This window comes from Callithrix jacchus, chromosome 9 (genome assembly GCF_049354715.1).
Source record: "Callithrix jacchus isolate 240 chromosome 9, calJac240_pri, whole genome shotgun sequence".
Classification (NCBI taxonomy): domain Eukaryota; kingdom Metazoa; phylum Chordata; class Mammalia; order Primates; family Cebidae; genus Callithrix; species Callithrix jacchus.
Window position 1 is genome coordinate 100,351,108 of NC_133510.1, and position 18,638 is coordinate 100,369,745.

At 38.7% G+C, this 18,638-nt stretch overlaps 1 long non-coding RNA gene across 1 annotated transcript in view; it reads left to right on the forward strand.

The window, feature by feature from the left end:
* The first annotated feature begins 346 nt into the window (after positions 1 to 346).
* Positions 347 to 18,638, forward strand: part of LOC118144466 (uncharacterized) — a 210,879-nt gene continuing 192,587 nt past the window's right edge. Inside the window, exon 1 of the long non-coding RNA XR_008473938.2 lies at positions 347 to 473. This is a non-coding gene — a long non-coding RNA (uncharacterized LOC118144466). The remainder of the gene's footprint in view (positions 474 to 18,638) is intronic.

An 18,638-nucleotide genomic window follows, 5' to 3' on the forward strand; every position in this document is an offset into this window, starting at 1 on the left:
GGTCCTAACTGTAGGCAAGAAACTGTAATTTTCTCTTTCAATATAAACTTTGTGAATAGTTTTAAGTTCAAAATATCTAAAAATCAAAAATAGACTTTGATAAGGATGGCATGTGCTGGAAGCCTGTGGTGTTAACAATACAGGGAGATTTTGTCAAGCCATGCGATTTGACCACAAAAGCTCATGTCTTGCAAAGGAGGGCAGGTTTCCACGTTTGCCTTTGGGTCAGCTCTTTGCATTGTTGATTGATTCCCTGTAATGCTGTTGTCAGTATTTTATCAATAGTCAGATAGATCCCATGACTGGCATTTTGCCTTTTTAAAACCATCCCCTTTGCCATTACAGAGAATTGAAACCTCGAAGCCAGCTGGGAATAGCTAGCAGGCTTTTAATTATTATTTATGAATTCATCAGAAAGAAATATTGACTTCTAATTAAAGGCAGAAAATTACTCCTGGAATAAATTGATAAAGGTCAGTTTCTTTGCAAAGAACTTCTCTATGTGTCTCTATGTGTCTTGTGTTATCACTATTATAAATAAGGCAGCATTCAATCTGTCTGTAAGAATAGGTGAAGATACTAATTGTTATATTAGTTCTTGCTTTTGGTATTGAATTTCAATTAAACTTTTCTATTGCTTTTCCTCTTCTTGGTATTTTTCTCTTCTGAGGCTGAGAAAAACTGCTCTGTTTTAAAAACAATTAGAATGTACCTTTTTTTTCCCTGAGAAAAATGATTTGTGTGTTTTTGGTCTAAGAGAATTAAAATGGTAAAAATACTTTTGAATCCTATTTCCTAACAAAAGAGAAAGTCTCTCCCCGACTATAGAAAGTGCTAGGAAAAGCACTGGTCTATTTTGGACTCGGAAACTCAAAGTAAATCAAAATACTACAATAATCAAAAGAAATAATCAAAGAAGTAGCCTCATTTGAGATTTTGGCATGGTGGATAGATATTTAAATATTTAACAACTCTTTTTATCTCGACCTGTTCACAAGTCATACACAGGGAGTTGGAATGAAATAAAAAAGCTGCCTATTGACTTTGAAATTAAAGTAGGTATTATGCCCAGATTTTGAATAATTTCCCTTCTGTCTGTCAGAACGCTCTGCTCTCAGTTTTCCTGGGGTTAAATATTAATTGTGTACCAAGGCAGTGTTTATTAAGTTGTATTGATGCTATATATGCTTGCTCATATTTTTAGATTATTGATCAAGTTTTGAAATCCATCAATCTTGAAAAATATCTTGGGGGTGATTTCTGGGACCTTGTTTATCAAATTTGATAAGAAATTTAAAAATCAAAATATTTCTAAATTAAGCATTTAGATTGAGGTTTGCAAACAGGAATGATTTTAGCAATGAATGAAGACGTTTTGGTTGTCACAAATGTGGAGGCGGGTGCTTCTGACATCTCGTAGGCCCAGGATGCTACTAAACGTCTTAAAACCTACAAGGCCACCCTCAACAAGAAAGAATTATCTACTCTCAAATATTAATAATACAGAAGTCAGGAAACACTAATTTAGAGAAATATGATAAAGCGTTGCTCAATGCTAATGGTGACTCAACACTAAAACTTCACACTGGGAAAAAGAAATTAAAATAACAATGAGATGCCTTTTCCCCTCTGAGTAGCAAAAATGAAAGGAAGTGATAACATCCAGTTCTGGCTAAGATGGTAGGAAGTAAACACCTTCATTGGTCGAAGTAATCTGACAATCTTTATTATCCGTGTAACTTTGACTCAGCAGTCTCCCATTTAAACATATCAATATACAAAGATAGAGCTTGTTTGCTGTGTTTTTAAAAATACTGAACGGCTGGGCAGAGGCTCATATCTATAATCTCAGTCCCTTTGGGATACCCAGGCAGGAGGATTGCTTGAGCCCAGGAGTTCAAGACCAGCTTGGGCAGCATAGCAAGACTCAATCTCTACAAAAACTTTTAAAAAAGTAGCCGAGTGTGGTAGCACGTGCCTGTAGTCCCAGCTACTTGGGAGGCTGAGGTGAGAGAATTGCTGAGTCCAGGAGGTTGAGGCTGGACTGAGCCATGATTGTGCCATGGTACTCCAGCATAGGTGATAAAGAAAACCCAGTCTCTAAAATATATATGTATGTATATATTCCAACACACACACACACACACACACACACACACACAACCCCTATATATATATATGGGGAACAAACCTCAATTTTAATAAATTGGGGAATAGTTTGTGGGGCTTCTGTAATATATATTATTATGGATTTATTAAAGTGAGTTTGATCTATATCTAATCAATGTGAGGGATATCTGTGATGTTTTTCTGGGTGAGAAAAATCAGTTTCACAATAATATGTATATTTTAAGCTCGTTTTTAGAAAACAAACAGCAAACATTTCTATATGTATGTGTATATACTATTGCATTTTTTTTTTTTTGAGACAGAGTCTCGCTTTGTCTCCCAGGCTGGAGTGCAGTGGCTTGATCTTGGCTCACTGCAACCTCTGCCTCCTGGGTTCAAGTGATTCTGCTGCCTCAGCCTCCCAAGTAGCTGGGATTACAGGCACCCACCACCACACCCGGCTAATTTTTGTATTTTGAGTGGAGATGGGGTTTTACCATGTTGGCCAGGGTGGTCTCAAACTCCTGACTCCAGATGATCCACCTGCCTCGGCTTCCCAGAATGCTGGGATTACAGGTGTGAGCCACCACCCAGCCACTATTGCATATATTAAATGAGCATGCAGAAGACAACTTGGCCGATGTTTAATTTGGTTACCTCATTGGAAGAGAACAATGAAGATCACTGGAGTTAATCATTGACATTTCTCTTTTTTGTTTTCCTTTTCAATTTCCAATTTTACTTTTCTATATTACCTTTGTATATACAAACAATGTAACAAAGAAAAGCTTAAGAAAAGTTTGTATCACTCTTGAGCACCTATTTTACGTTTAGTATTATTGTCTGTGGGAACCTCACGGAAATTTACACCTTGCTTAGCGTAATTACAAGAAGGGTAGTTAGGTTTTGGTTTTGGATTTGTTTTTCTCTTTGTTGGTGGATAATGCTAAAACTTTAGGTATTAAAAAACGTGTATCTACATGTACTTTGTAATATACATGGCATGTACTTTAGATATAGTGTACAAAATCGACTTCATATGGTAAAAATAGCTACGATGATGGCATATAACTAAGAGGTGCAATCAGACGTGCAGAGCCACTTCCTGGCATGTACTCATGACCGTCCACTGAGAACTGCCCAGAGACCTGTTGGGGAAAGGCTTGTTGTTTTCCTTGATGTCAACCTTAAAGGTTAGGAACCTTTCCTGAATCTTTTATTATGTCTATGTTTTGGATAGTTTTGATACCTCAGTAATGTAGAAATTGGCCAAATTTTGAGAATAGTGATGAAATTACTTTCTTATCTTGAAAATCACCTGTGAACACTTTGGTGCATAAATTATAGTTAAAAGATGTCATGGGCTATTGTCAGCGGAGGAAAAGAACAGTGAGAAAACTTAAGGGTCAGCAGCCTTTTCAGACTTTCATTAGGCTGGATACAGAAACCACAACAGAAAAGTGTCTACTGATCCTGTTATCCTGGCCCCAACCTACCCCACAAAATCAGCCAGCATTACTGAGTCCAAATGATGTCTCTGATCTTATTGTGCTCACTTCATACATCTTGATTATTTTAGTCTTAATGACAATGAGAGTGTGCTATTTTTGTCCTTATTTTTTAAGAGAAAAGAGACATAGAGAGGTTAGGCAACTTGCTGAAAGTCACATAATTACCATGCGACAGCCAGAGCCAGAACTCCAGCCAAGGAATATTGACTCCAGGAACGGTATAAGTAGAGTGAGTATTTAATACTGTGGAAATTGAAACATCTTATTATTTTCTTCCATGCGTGATTTTAAAAAATAAACAAAAAGGCCTGGAGCAGTGGCTCACACCTGTAATCCCAGCACTTTGGGAGGCCGAGGTGGGCAGATCATCTGAGGTTGGGAGTTTGAGACCAGCCTGACCAACATGGAGAAACCCCATCTCTATTAAAAATTTTAAAAAGTAGCTGGGCATGGGAGCATGTACCTGTAATCCCAGATATTCAGCAGCCTGAGGCAGGAGAATAACTTGAACACGGGAGGTAGAGGTTGCAGTGAGCCAAGATCTTGCTATTGCACTCCAGCCTGGGCAACAAGAGCAAAACTCCATATCAAAAAAAAAAAAAAAAAAATCAGTGCATTCTAATTCAACAAATTCTTAGCCTTAGTAATAGGTGAATTTGGTTAAGAGGACCCTTATGGATTAATTTAAGAATTGGTATCACCTACTATAATATTAACATTTGATGTTTATGTGGAAACTGCTCAGAATTTTAAATAATGTTGTTTATTTGGGCCCAGTAAATAAATAATATCATGTATTCAGCTTCTCCTCTTCTTTCAAATGAGTAGGTGCATATGCATATGTTTGTGTAATTGATTTGGAGGTTAGTTTACAGACAACATAATCTTCTATAAATAAAAATATTGAAAGTTTAAACCATTTGGGTCATAGACCTGCTTCACTGGCCTGATGATCTTGTGTCTGTGTTAATAATGAATGCAGGTCTATTACCATTTAATATCTCTTTCAACTGAATTGTGACACCAATACATCACAGAATGTAGGTTATTAGATGAATAAAAATAAATAGTTTGAGAGTGCTTTCTCACATTTGAGGTTTAATTCTCTCTCTGCTGGGAGTGTTATATTGAGAAGGACATATTTTACAGATCTTACAGCCTTTGCAGTTTCAGTCCTCAATTTCTGTACTTTTTCCCCTTGATAATTTCCATGTTCCTATGCAATTCTTCAGTCGTAAAGCCTACCACTACATTACTGGCTTTGGGGGGTAAATTTTGTGTCTAAGTTTTCTTGTCACTAGTGAGTATTTTTTCCCTTCTCCTTTTATTGCACAGATTTTTCAAATAACACATAAAGCATATGTCCTGAAGTGAAAACACTGGGTATATTCCATTTTTAAGAATCTGACCCTCCCTTGCTTTCTTGCCCCAAGGAAGAGAAAACTCAAGACATGAAAAACTATAACAACTTATCCACTGGTTTTGATGAACAAACATTTGTACTGACAAGGTGAAAAGATATGTAAGTGTGAAGATCTTTGACAAGAAGATTTCTGACAGTTGAGGTTATCTGAGCGGGGAATGAACAAAGAGGTGGGTGGGAAGGTGGGGAGGAAGAGAAGTGGTGGTGTCTTTCATTCCTAGAGAGGATTGTGACACGGCCAACTGCTCTAAGGTCACGCTCCCTAAGGGATAATTCTTCATGTAATATCTGCTATTCCTTCTTCGTGCTTTCCTAAAAACAAAATCAAATAATGTAACTACCCTGAGGAAAAATCAACACAACTGTATTAATTAATATATCATGGGGTTATCTTTAAATGAGGGTAATAATTTTGGGCACAATGTATCCTATGATGAATCAAAGCATACTTCCCTTCTGTTCGTCATAACCATCTCTTAGCTACTAGATATGGTCTTTTGTAGAGGACAAAGTGAAATAAAAAATGGTTCCTGCCCCTTGGGATATGTGATCAATCTATTATGTAGACAAGCATTCCCGGAACGTATCTAGAACAAGTCAGATTGAAGTAAGAGCTATTATAAAGTACATGAGTTATGCGAGATTGAAAAACAGACAATGAGAGATTAATTATAATCAAGGATGAGAAATCTAGGAAGACTTCATGGAGGAGGTAGTATGTGAACAGGGCTCTACAGAAAGGTTAGGACTTTGACAGGAAAAAAGTGAGAGCTAAGTCGGAGGAACAAAGTCAGAAGAATGCAAATCGTGCCAAATGACTACTTCAAGATGGTTGAAGTAGAGGCTATCAGAGAGGCTGCAGTGAGATATATTGGGGATCTGGTTAAAGGGCTCTTAGCACTACTTTACAGCCAACATGGAACTGCTGAAGATTCTTCAGGAAGGAAGTACATGGTTGTATTTTGCTTTAGAATATAATTTTGTTTGCTCTCTAGAATAGCACATTAGAATCCAGATACAGTCTCTTCACTTTGGAATACAGCAACTATCATTTCTCTTAATTAACCTCTTGGTCGGTAGCCATTCCTTCTCAGCCTCCTCATGAACTTCCCTTGCTCTGTTGGTGTCTGAAATGTTTGTTTCTGAGGCTCTGTCCTCAGCCCTCTTCTTTTCATTGTTTTCTCTGGGTCAGTGAATATATCATAATATGCAATAGCTTTAGCTACTGCAACATGGCTTCAGCTACCATAATATGCTAATGCTTTCCCAAAACATATTTCCATGTCTCTTGCCTTTCAAATGCCCCAAACCTGTGTTTCCAGTTTACTCTAGATGATCTGGTATTTTCAGCTGTGTCCCCAAATCTAAATTTGTATCTTTTTTCCCAATACCTGTTCTTTTGTGCATCTACAAAAGTGGCATCATTGCCATCTACCCAGCTGTCCAGTGAAAATGTTGAAATATCCTCAATTTTGTTCCCATCTATAGCTGACAATTGCATCCAATTAATCATCAATCATAAAGTCTATCTGCTAAATATCTCTGATAGCGTTCTTCCTTCATATCCCCAAAACCACGTCCGTAGTTTAGACCAGTGCTTCTCACTCAGCCTTTAGCATGCACAGGGATCACCTGGAAAGTTTGTTAAAATGCACATCATGATTTTGTAAGTGTAGGGTGGGGCCTGAGAGCCAGTTTGCTTGCCTGCCTGCCAGCCATCCTTCCTTCCTTCCTTCCTTCCTTCCTTCCTTCCTTCCTTCCTTCCTTCCTTCCTTCCTCCCTCCCTCCCTCCCTCCCTCCCTCCCTCCCTCCCTCCCTTCCTTCCTTCCTTCCTCCCTTCCTTTCTTACTTTTTTTCTTTTTTCCCCCCTGCCACCTGAGAATGTACCTTTCTAACAAGCTCCCAGGTGGTGTTGGTACTTGTATTAATTCATTGTCACAGTGCTATAAAGAACTGCCTGAGACTGGATAATTTAGAAAGAAAAGAGGTTTAATTGACTCACAGTTCCACATGGCTGGGGATGCCTCAGGAAACTTACAATCATGGCAGAAGGGGAAGCAGGCATGTCCTACGTGGCAGCAGGTGAGACAGAGCAAGTGAAGGGGGAAGAGCTCCTTATAAAACCATGAGAACTCACTCACTATTAGGAGAACAGCATGGGGGAAACTGCCCTCATGATCCAATCACCTCCAACCAGGTCCAGTCCTTGACATGTGGGGATTATGGAGATTATGGGGATTGCGATATGAGATGAGATTTGAGTGGGGACACAGAGCCAAACCATATCAGTACTACTGTTCCCAGGATCATACTTTGAGTTGCAGAGGTTTAGATAACATATAACTTTTGTCTGGGCTACTGAAATAGTTTCCATTCTTTTTGGCTTCTAGCTCATTTCTCCAAATTGACAGATTCCCCCACTTCAGAATCTAATGTTTTTTTGTTTTCTAAACAGGTGTTGACAAACTTTATTGTGAAGGGTGAGATGATAAAGACTTTAAGCTTTGTAGGCCATATGGTCTTTGTAGCAAGTACACAACACTGCTGTTGTAGGGACTAAGGAGCTATAAATGAATGAATTGGATTTTGCCCATTTGTTATAGTTTGCCTATCTTTGCCTGGACGAGGTTTAAATTTCCTAATGTGACTTACAGACTTACAAGGTCCTTTAATTGGCCCTAACCTAGAATCCAGCCTAATTGTCTCTCTTCCCCATGCAACTGTTGTTCTTTGCACAACAAACACCCTGTGATGGGTCACACTTCCATGCCTTTGCAGATGCTGTCCCACCTTCCTGGGATTCAGCCTCAGAGTTTAAGCTTAGTTTGACCATCACCTCCAATCTGACAACTTGTGTAACCGATGGAGTCTCTTTCTCGTTTGTAATCCTATACTCTGTGCATATCTTTATTTTAGCACTTGGTGCATTTCAATCATTTGCTTTCTTTCCTACTTCAATCTGAGACCTCCTTAAAGGAAGGAAACAACTTTGCATAATGCATTGCCCAGCACTGAAGGGATGCTTAATGTATGTTTTTGAATAAATGATCAGTTCTCAGTAACTGAAAGAGTTAATTTAAATCTGGTGTGTGCTTAAGTTTCTTTTGGCAATAGTAACTTTCATCCACTGTCATTGTGAATTTCCATCATTAATCCAGTTCTAGGCAGTATGGGTTCCGATTTTAAATCTTATGCAAAATGAAACATTGCTTTGTGACACAGCATTATGCACATGGTTGTAAATATAGAATGAGTGGCACTTGACTGCAATGGGATTAACACAGTCCTTCCATTTGTTTGGCCAATTTGAAGGAAACAAAACACTTCTGCATCCAGCAGCACTACCCCCAAACACTATAACTCTTGGCATTTAAAAAAACTGATTATAGAAACCTTGACTACTCCATCTTTTTCATCCTTTCCATCTTGGACATTGGATTGTAGGGGAGGCAGCCTCTGAATAAGGTGAAACAAATCACGTCAGAGTGATTGATGGAGGCTGTGTTTGGCACACCCCAGGTGATTGTGTTAGGTGGAAGAGTCATCAATTTGCTCCCCCAAAAGGATGTATGGTGGAGTCATAAATATTTTACAAAATGTGGGGTGACATCTGTTTTCTTGTTTACTGGGAACAATGCCTGCTAGAATGTTCCTCCTCCAGACGGTTGTTCCAGTTCTGATCTATCAAAGACTTCTTTACCTGCTGATGGGAAGTGTTGCTATTTCTTACATTTTCCTTTGAGTTTTCATTTTGATTTTTGATAACTGTATATTCTCCAGAGGCTGAACTATTTTTTATTGTACATTTTGTGGGAGGCAAAAGAAAATCTACATTCTTGTTACAGGTTTGAAATAGCAGCAGTTTCTAAAGGGCAGGGCCATTTGTCACGTATTGGTATTTTGTGATTCGAGAAAAAAGCTAAGTTCTTATAACATTACAATCAAGAGAGAGATCAGGATGCACTTTGGAATTTTGGTTAGACTTCTGTTACTGCTTGTAAGTATTCATAACACTTTATATTTTGCAAGATACTTTCATATACATAACCTCCTATGATCATCACAAAAGCCCTGGAATCAGGGAAGAAAGTAAAAAGGAAAAAAATTTCAGAGAGGAGCAAACCAAACTTCAGATAGGTTAAGACACTCGCCTGAGTCTATACAACTAGTTATTAGCAGACCTGACATTAGAATAATTACTTTCTTTCAATAAAGTTCTTACATATGCGTAAAAGGGAGTCTTCCAAATGTTACGTCTTTTTGACCTGTGAGTTATGGCATATATGGACCATTCAAGAGTCAGCAAGGGTTTAAAATCATAGCTGGAAATATATTTTATTTATGTTATTTTGCCCTCTTTGCTGTTAAGAGAAATTAGGCTGGGAGCAGGTGGAAGTGAGTGATTTGTTGAGGTCATGAAACAAGTCACTACAGTCACTATGCGGAAGTGACAAGACTCCATGATTTTGTAAGTTCAGTTCAGTCTGGTCATGTTGCCATTGAAGTCTCTTCCTCTTCATCCAGATAATGAAACTGCAGAGGTGACCGTGCATGTGTGATCATGCGGTGGGTCTATATATGAACTGCAGTGTCCTTTTCCCCTGCTGTCATTGTTATGTCCTGCAAATGCATCTCCCCCGCTTAGTGAAGGATTCCAGCCTTTGTTGAAAGTGCTATAACCATCAGTTACTGAAAGGCCAGGCTGCATTCAGTGCTGTTTCCAGTAGAGGTGAGTTGCTATCAGGTTCCTGACTGTATGCACTAGCAATTTGGGTTTTCTTTTAAAAAGTTCAAAATAAACACTGGAAATGGTTTTGAAATGTAACTTAATGAGATTTCCATGGGAGCTAAGCATCAAAATGGGCACAAATCTGAGGTTGTTTTGATTTTAATATTGCCCCAAATTTTAGGGGCAAACAAACCCATCCAAAAGTGTATGAAGGATATGAACAGACACTTTTCAAAGGAAGACATATGTGAGGCCAATAAACATATGAAAAAATGCTCATCATCACTGGTCATTAGAACAATGCAAATCAAAACCACATTGAGATACCACCTCATGCCAGTTAGAATGGTGATTATTAAAAAACCTGGAGACAACAGATGCTGGAGAGGATGTGGAGAAATAGGAACACTTTTATACGGTTGGTGGGAGTGTAAGCTAGTTCAACCACTGTGGAAGACAGTGTGGCGCTTCCTCAAGAATCTAGAAATAGAAATTCCATTTGATCTAGCAATCCCATTACTGGGTATATACCCAAAGGATTATAAATCATTCTATTATAAAGACACATGCACATGTATGTTCATAGTGGCACTGTATATGATAGCAAAGACCTAGAACCAACCCAAATGCCCATCGACGATACACTGGACAGGGAAAATATGGCACATATACACCGTGGAATACTATGCAGCCATAAAAAATGATGAATTTGTGTCCTTTGTAGGGACATAGATGAATCTGAAAACCATAATTCTCAGCAAACTGACACAAGAATAGAAAATCAAACACTGCATGTACTCACTCATAGGCAGGTGTTGAACAATGAGAATGAATGGACACAGGGAGGGGAGCATCACACACTGGGGTCTGTGGTGGGTGCCAAGGGAGGAACAGTGCAGTGGGGGTGGGGAGGTCAGGGAGGGATAACATGGGGAGAAATGCCAGATGTGGGTGATGAGGGGAAAGGAGGCAGCAAACCACACTGCCATGTGTGTATCTATGCAACAATCCTCCATGATCTGCACAGGTACCCTAGAACCTAAAGTACAAAAAAAAAATTAAAAATACTTTCATATATATAAACAAAATGCAGCTTAGGGTTTTTATTTTAAATTAAAAATTGAGAGGGGCATAATACCGAGAGGGGATAATGTAAAACATCATTCATGAAGTATAGATTTTAATTTTCTCTGCCTTTGTGGTTATAGGTATGTATCTGTCACATTTACACTTTGAGAAGGTATTCAGTCATGTCAGTGTTTATTTCTGCTTGGATTTTGTCTGTGGTATTAATGGGAATGTATTTCAAGTCATAACTGGGACTTGGAGGGTGAAGAAAAAGTGCCAGCCAGAGAGGCTTATTCTTGAGGACAGCAAGAAAAAATAAGCCTAGACTAGGTTTGATTAACTTACCCATCTCTGCCCTCCCCATTCATCATTATAAAAATAAACCAGTGTACAGGCCAAGGTGTTGATGCCCCGAGGGACACTGCAGAGCTGGACAAAGAAACAAAGGCAAGTGGGTCCCAGTGCCAATGATTCCATTAAAGCCACACCTGGAGCCAGAATTATCCATTGCTTCTAGTCCAAAGAAGGAATAAGCTGTTGGCCTAACTTTCCCATTTTTTAAATCATTTGGGGTATATTTTATTGTCTTGTACTTGCTGATACCACTGATGACCAGAGTTCTTCCTGTGTCTGCCTATAATTGTGAAACTTATTAGGTGGTAACATTTCCCTACAAGAGGACATATTTTTCTTTTTCCAGCTCTCTATTTCTGGTGCAAGAGAGAGTACATGGAGGTTGATGACTTGGTTGTTGACAGCTCTTGATGAATACTCTCCCCAAGATGTGATTCATTTCTCTTGGTTAATTTTGCAATTTGCATTTGAGTTAGTCAAGAAAAATAGTATTCTACCAACGGCCACTCACTTATCTCCTCCTTTTCTCTTAAAAGGAAGCAATTTTCCTCAAGAGAACTAGGTTTCATGCTTCAGGATGTTGTAAACTCTTCTGAAAATACTTACCCAACCTCTCACCCCAACACACTTTCGTCTTCCTCTCTAACAACCTATTCTCTTGCCTTTGGAAAAAACTACCTCTCACACTAGGTTTGCTTGGTCCTACTTTCTGTAATTCCTCTTTTCTTCTATTTTATATAGCATTGGTACGATAATAACATGTACCTGTATCTGTACATTGTTTTATAAATTGGTTTGATTTTTATGGACTTACTGGAATATCCTTAAGATCGATAGCTTTATCTTGTATTTACTTTGTATTCTCCTTTCCTTCCATGTGTGGCAAAATCCTGACCTCAATTCATTAACAGCACTGATCCCTTGAGATGAGAAAGTAAATAAAACTGTGTTTGTGTAGTGATTGTGATTGCAGACTCTGGATCACTCCCGATAGCCTGAGTTCAAATTCTGGCTACTTGTTGATTCTATGACCCAAGACATATTATTTTGTGTCTCTGGACCTCAGTGTTCTCACCTATAAAATGGGAATAATTGGCCAGGCATGGTGGCTAATGCCTGTAATCCCAGCATTTTGGGAGGCCGAGGTGGGTGGATCACCTGAGGTCAGAAGTTTGAGACCAGCCTAACAAACATTGAGAAACCCCATCTCTACTAAAACCACAAAATTTGCTGGGTTTGGGGGCATGTGCCTGTAATCTCAGCTACTTGGGAGACTGAGGCAGGAGAATCACTTGAATCCAGGAGGCAGAGATTGCGGTGAGCTGAGATCACACCATTGCATTCCGTTTTGGGCAATAAAAGCGAAACTCCGTCTCAAAAAAAAAAAAAAAAAACAAGAATTTTAGTATCCACATCAGAGGGTCATGATGGGGGTGAAAGAAGTAAAAAGAGCAAGAGATAAGGCTTATATACATAATAGTTGCTGAAGAAACAGGCTACTGTTAATGTTCTGTGCTTGATTGACTTTCAACCAACTTTAAAAATTGTTAGAGCACCTTTAAAATGTCTACTTCTTCACAGAAACATTCCAAAATAAATGTTAAATGCTTTCTGTTTCAAGGACACCTCTTATCCTACATTCTTTTCACATTTATGTATATATTTGCATACACATCTACACATACAAATTGTCTTTGTAGATCAGAGCTAAAGACAGTCATGATATAGACTTTGTTCAATAAAATAATAGACATATACCATTCTCATACAAAGAAATGAGTTTGGAATGCGTAATGTTGAAAGTCAGGGAACCAAAATTACCTATTTTTTTTGTTATTTTATTATGTTTAAAAACTATATATTTTCCTCACTTATGAATTATATGTGAATAGCAAGTACTATATTTAATTTTTTTTCCCGAGTGAAGAAACTGACGGATGAAACAACTGACGTTGGGAGGAACTTGCCTGAGGTCCAGTGTAAACAGCTGGCCTGGATGACTCCTATTCACTGCCCTTGTTCCCAACCACTTTGATTCTTACTTAGTTGGGTATTCTTGTTCAGAGTGCTTTTGTAGTATGGTTGGCTGAGTTTTCTAACACCTCCACAAAATTTATACCGACTGAGACTATTCCAGGATTGGGGCTGATTAAAATTTTGAGGGGAAGAGAGGGCTCACCATGTAGGAAACTCCTATGAACCAGGCACTGTGTGGGACACACTTCATTTCTAATATGCACAGTACTCATGTGATGCAGGCATTATTACTCGTGTTTCACAAGGAAATGAAGAAACTGGAGGGCATTATTGTAACATAATATGTTTGAGGTTGAGCAGCAGAGCTGGTTTTTGACCCAGAGCTGGGATTTGAACTCCTTGTTAGTATCAAGCCCACCCTCTTTGTCTTGCACAATTCTGCTTCCAATGCTTATAAAAAAGGATCATTTAAGACCTATTCTCAGCATTCCCGTACACTTCTAAGGGATTAGGAGAGATTATGTAAAGAGATTTGGCAATTGGTAAAATCTGACCCTACCGCATAGAGAGAGAGAGAGAAGAAAAAAATTCCACCACAGAAACTATTTCTACTGCTTTTTAACCTGTATACAATTTTAAAAATATAGTGGGCCAAAAAAGAGAGGAACTTTTCTAATATTCCTTTGAAATCTACATATTCAGCGAATTCTCTTTTAAGTAGAATATGATTAATTTAGCCTCTCAATCTGAGGAATTAAAAAGTGCCATTTCTCTTGCTTGTTCAACGTTCATGAATAACCAACAGCAAGTATGTTAAAGGCAGAAAAAAAAAATGTGACTAATCAGCCAGGTTCCTATTAAAGAGCAAGGAGCTTCCTTGGATGATTCTGGAAAGAAGCCTGTGGCATTTGCTCTGATGACTTATTTGGGCATATACCCCAGTTTTAAAAATCTCTGCTTTATAGTCACTAGTGCAGTCCAGTGGCTTAGGAAGCAAACGGGAGTAAAACTTGTCGTGTGACTGTGAACAAGTCATTTCTAGTCTCTTAGGACTTGTTTCTGACTCTGAAATGGCACATAACTATGCTCACAAAGGGCTTGGGGGAAGATTCATTAAGGAAATTACCAGTTATTTAGACAATGGCTGCTCAAGTTCATCAAATGTTTCCCTGGTGGGCTGACTGAGCACATGGCCCTCCTCAAGGTGAATGAATCACTTCTGTTTCTCTGGGGAGGGGTTTTTCTTTTCTTCTAACATCAATTCTTGACTCAGGATGTCCAGGACTAACAACTTGGTTTTCTTAGGAAGAACATTGACCTATTTGCCCAATCTTTAAAAGGAGCTTTGTTTCTTTAAATCCATCTGGTTTGCTCTGAATATTTTCTTCCAGTTCATTCTAGAGTTATGAACATGGGGGATTTAGAAAATGGCCCACACAAAGCGGCATTAAGACAGGCCCCCTTGATATTTCCACAATCAGGAGTGATCATTCACTCCTGTAATTTTCAGATATGATTAGTCAGGATAAACACTATTTTGTGCTGAATGGATTTATAAAGGCACATAAGAGTGGCACACGAGACAGTTCAACAATCTTACCCACTGTTAAGAATTTTATACCCTCCTGTTCTCAAGTCATCAGTGATGGCTTGAAACAGAATGCCGAAGACAGCCTGACTTGTTCAGTAATCAGGCGGGTAGTTGAAGATGCCTGGTCAAAATCCTCCATGAATATTTGACGGTATGAACAAAATGATGAAGTAGACATTGCTATTATATTGGAGCTGATGGATGGAAAGACCAGAACATTTGCAACTTGTCTTTTTTTTTCCTGTTCACTGATAACTTCAGGCTTCAACCATACTCCATTCCACATCCTCCTCTTGAAAGAGAAAACACATAAATTATTCTGATTGACTGGGAACGTTGGCTGATAGAATATTGTTCTTCTCTTCTATTTCTAGCTCTGCTTGTCCATCACATAATGATCACTGAAATCAAGGACTGGGCTGGCAAACACTGTAGGCAGAGACTCCTCCGGCAAAGCCTCTGTGTGATAAAAAATTTTGCCTTCATCTTTTCATTGATTTGGGAGCCCTCCTGTAGTTGGCTGGAGGCTCTCAGTAGGGACTATAAAACCAAACCCCAGGTGGCTTTGCACACCTGCAGAGTCAGCTTCTTAGGTATATTTTTCCTAATTTTAGCCTTTCTTGTGTTATATAAAATTCAGAGGAGGCCATTGGTTTGGACTGAGCTCCTGCACTAGGCCCAACAGACTAAACCAAAATGGACTTGCGCATGCTAAAGTTCCGTATCACGAAGCTGAAACTAAGTTATTTATCTGATCTTCTAAGAAATCAAGGCGGGAGAGAGAGAGAGAGAGAATGCGAGAATGAGAGAGAGAGAGAGAGAGAGAATGAGAATAGCCAAATCCCCAATTTAGTCAGCTTGATAAGGAAGTCCCCTCTACTTTAACCTCTACAAAGAAAGCCACTTTGCAACAACCAATGCACTTACTGTTTTTTGTTTCTGCTTTCCTCAGTCTTTCTCTATTTCTAAAACCAAACTCCTCTGCTCAGCTCATCATGTTCGTCTGTTCTATTTTATAGGTGAGGTTTTGCCCAATTCTAGAACAAAAATAAAAGCCATTTAAAATCTTTAGACTTAATGTCTTGTAATGTTGTCTTCTGATACTTGATATTTCTCTTATTATATTCCAAAGTCAAATACGAGGATATATGAGTCCATTTATTAATGCATCCCCAAAAGAGGGTTTCATTGAGACTTTCGATATGATGATATCTATATGACCCTGTCTATATAATAAATATCTGTATTGATTGAGGGGAATAGAAAAGATGTGGTTTATGAGACCCAGTTCTTTTACTTCACTAAGAAGCAAAGTTACAGAGGGGTGTGTGTGTGTGTGCGTATGTGTGTGTGTGCATGCGCACACGCGCGCTTTGGGAATGGGGGAGCAGGGACAGAGACCAAAGCCATATAGAGACATTGGCCAGTTTGTCTCTTTGTTGAATAAATGTTTGTTTTAAGTATTGAAGAAATGATGGTGACAGGGTCTCTGCTGTCATTCCACTTTCGTTGAGTTGATAGTGTGAAAGGATAATAAATCTTGGGACCCCAAAATCATTAAGCTAAAGGGAAAAGTCAAGCTAGGAACTGCTTAGGGCAAACCTGCCTTCCATTCTATTCAGTCATCCCTCTGCTCATTGAGATAAATGTCTATCTGACTGCTTCCTTTGGAAAGGCTAATCAGAAACTCAAAAGAATGCCATTGTTTGTCTTCTATCTACCTTCCACCTCCCTGCTTCGAGTTCTCACCCCTTTCCAGACTGAACCATTGTACATCTTATATACATTGATTGATGTCTCATGTTTCCCCAAAATGTGTAAAACCAAGCTATGCCCCGACCACTTTAGATACATGTCACCAGGACCTCCTGAGGCTGTGTCATGGGCACATCCTTAACTTTGGCGAAATAAACTTCCTAAATTGACTGAGATCTGTTTCACATATTTTGAGTTCACAATAGATAGTTTGGAAAATTCTACTTTAGAAAATTCACTTAGGTTATTTCAGTGATATTCCCCTGCTTGATAAGTAATGGAGGCTCGTGAAGGTCTTGGATGGCTTGGAGACCAGGGAAGAGGGGAGAAAGAAGTAAAGGCTAATTTATCCTGTGCCTCCTGTACATCAGGACCCTGCCAGGTGCCTTCACTGCTGTCATCTAAAGGCTTCCACAACCATGCAGGGTAGGTTGGATTCTCCATGTTTTAGTGACAAGACATCCTCAGAGAAGTAATTTAGCTTCTATGAATGAGGAAGGAAAAGAAAGCGGAACTACCCACATCCTAAAAGGTATGTCATAATTAACAAGTGCTTCTGGATCTTGGCTGCACTTTAGAATCACCTGGGGAAACTTTAAAAATCCTTGATGTCTAACTGCATCCAGACCAATTAATTCAGACTCTGAGGGTGTAGCCCACCGTCAGTAGTTTCTAAAGCTTCCCAGATGATTGCAGTTACAGCTAATGTTGAGAATGACTGTATTAGCAGTATTTAAGGTAAATTACAGTGTATATGCTGGCTTCAAGGTTCAAAATCAAGGAATACTAGGGCAGGAAAGAACCCTAAAATCACCTAATCTAATTGCTTAATTATATGATGAAAGATACTATGGGTGAGATGAGTAAGGTGACTGACAAAATTTATATGGGCTAATCAGGACCAGAGCTGTGTGTCCCCCTTTACATTTGACTTGCTGACTCAAGAAAGGCTCTGGTGAAGAGCATCCATAGAGTTAATCCAAGTGGTTGCTGTTGGAGCTTTATTACAAATTGCTCTTGAATTTTCTTTTTTACTTATGGGAACTATTTCTAAACACACCCCTATGTATTAATACTATATCTTAGTATTTTAGTATCTGTTTTGATAGGATTTTGGGAGGCTGTTATTGTTATTATGATCTTTTCCACCCAAAGAATATCCAGAAGGCTATGGCTAGAAAAGTAATTTAAATTTTATCAAGTTTTTGCATAACTGGTGTATCTTTGCTGTCTCAGAAAAGGACTAGGGAATCAGAGGTCAACTTGAAGCTTCTCATTTATATGGTAATTACCAGTAAGCGGTGGCCACTGATTCATGATACAAATCATTTGTACCTCTGGGACTTGTATGTTTACTGGGCAGGAAGTATGTGATTATGTCGTACTAATTAGTTTCTAGGTGACAGAGAGACTGTAGCACAATTGAGACTAAGTTTGGTAATTGTGTGCTGTTTAGTTTCTTTATTTACTTGTTATGGCAGGATTTTTAATTTAATTTTTAATCCACAGGAAGTCTCCCAGTGAATACACACCTGAATGACTGGATACTAACCTTCGTATTATCACTTTCATAGTTCATAACATGCTTTAATATGCTAATCTTATGTAATCTTAGCACCAGTCCTTGGCGGCACATATGATTATTGTTATAAAACTCCCTTTACTTGCTAACAAATTGAAGGCAGAGATGTTGCAGTAAACTTGAAGATCCTACAGCTAGAAATGTAGCACATAACTTGAAATTCGCATCTCCTATGATTAATAATGATGAGGAATGGTAATGAACCACCAGAAATGAGCTTGATTTTCCTGATTTTCTCAACTATTAAGAAAAAGGCTGTGAAGATACAAGATAGTGGGAAACCGTTGTTTTAGGGGTGGGAAATAAAAATAACATAGATCTTGGTGGGAGGAGAATAAATTCAGAGGTCATGTTTTTACAACAAAGTAAAAGAGCCTCAGTGGGGGAAATCTGAATGAAAAACAATGGAATGTTATTTGTAGTCGGCAGAAAAGAGGTCTGAGAAAAAGAAGGAGGAGGCGGTAAGAGCAGGCTTTAGAACAAAGCCCCGCAAAGAACCATAACAAGGAATAGACAAGGAAGGACAGAAGAAAGTGAAA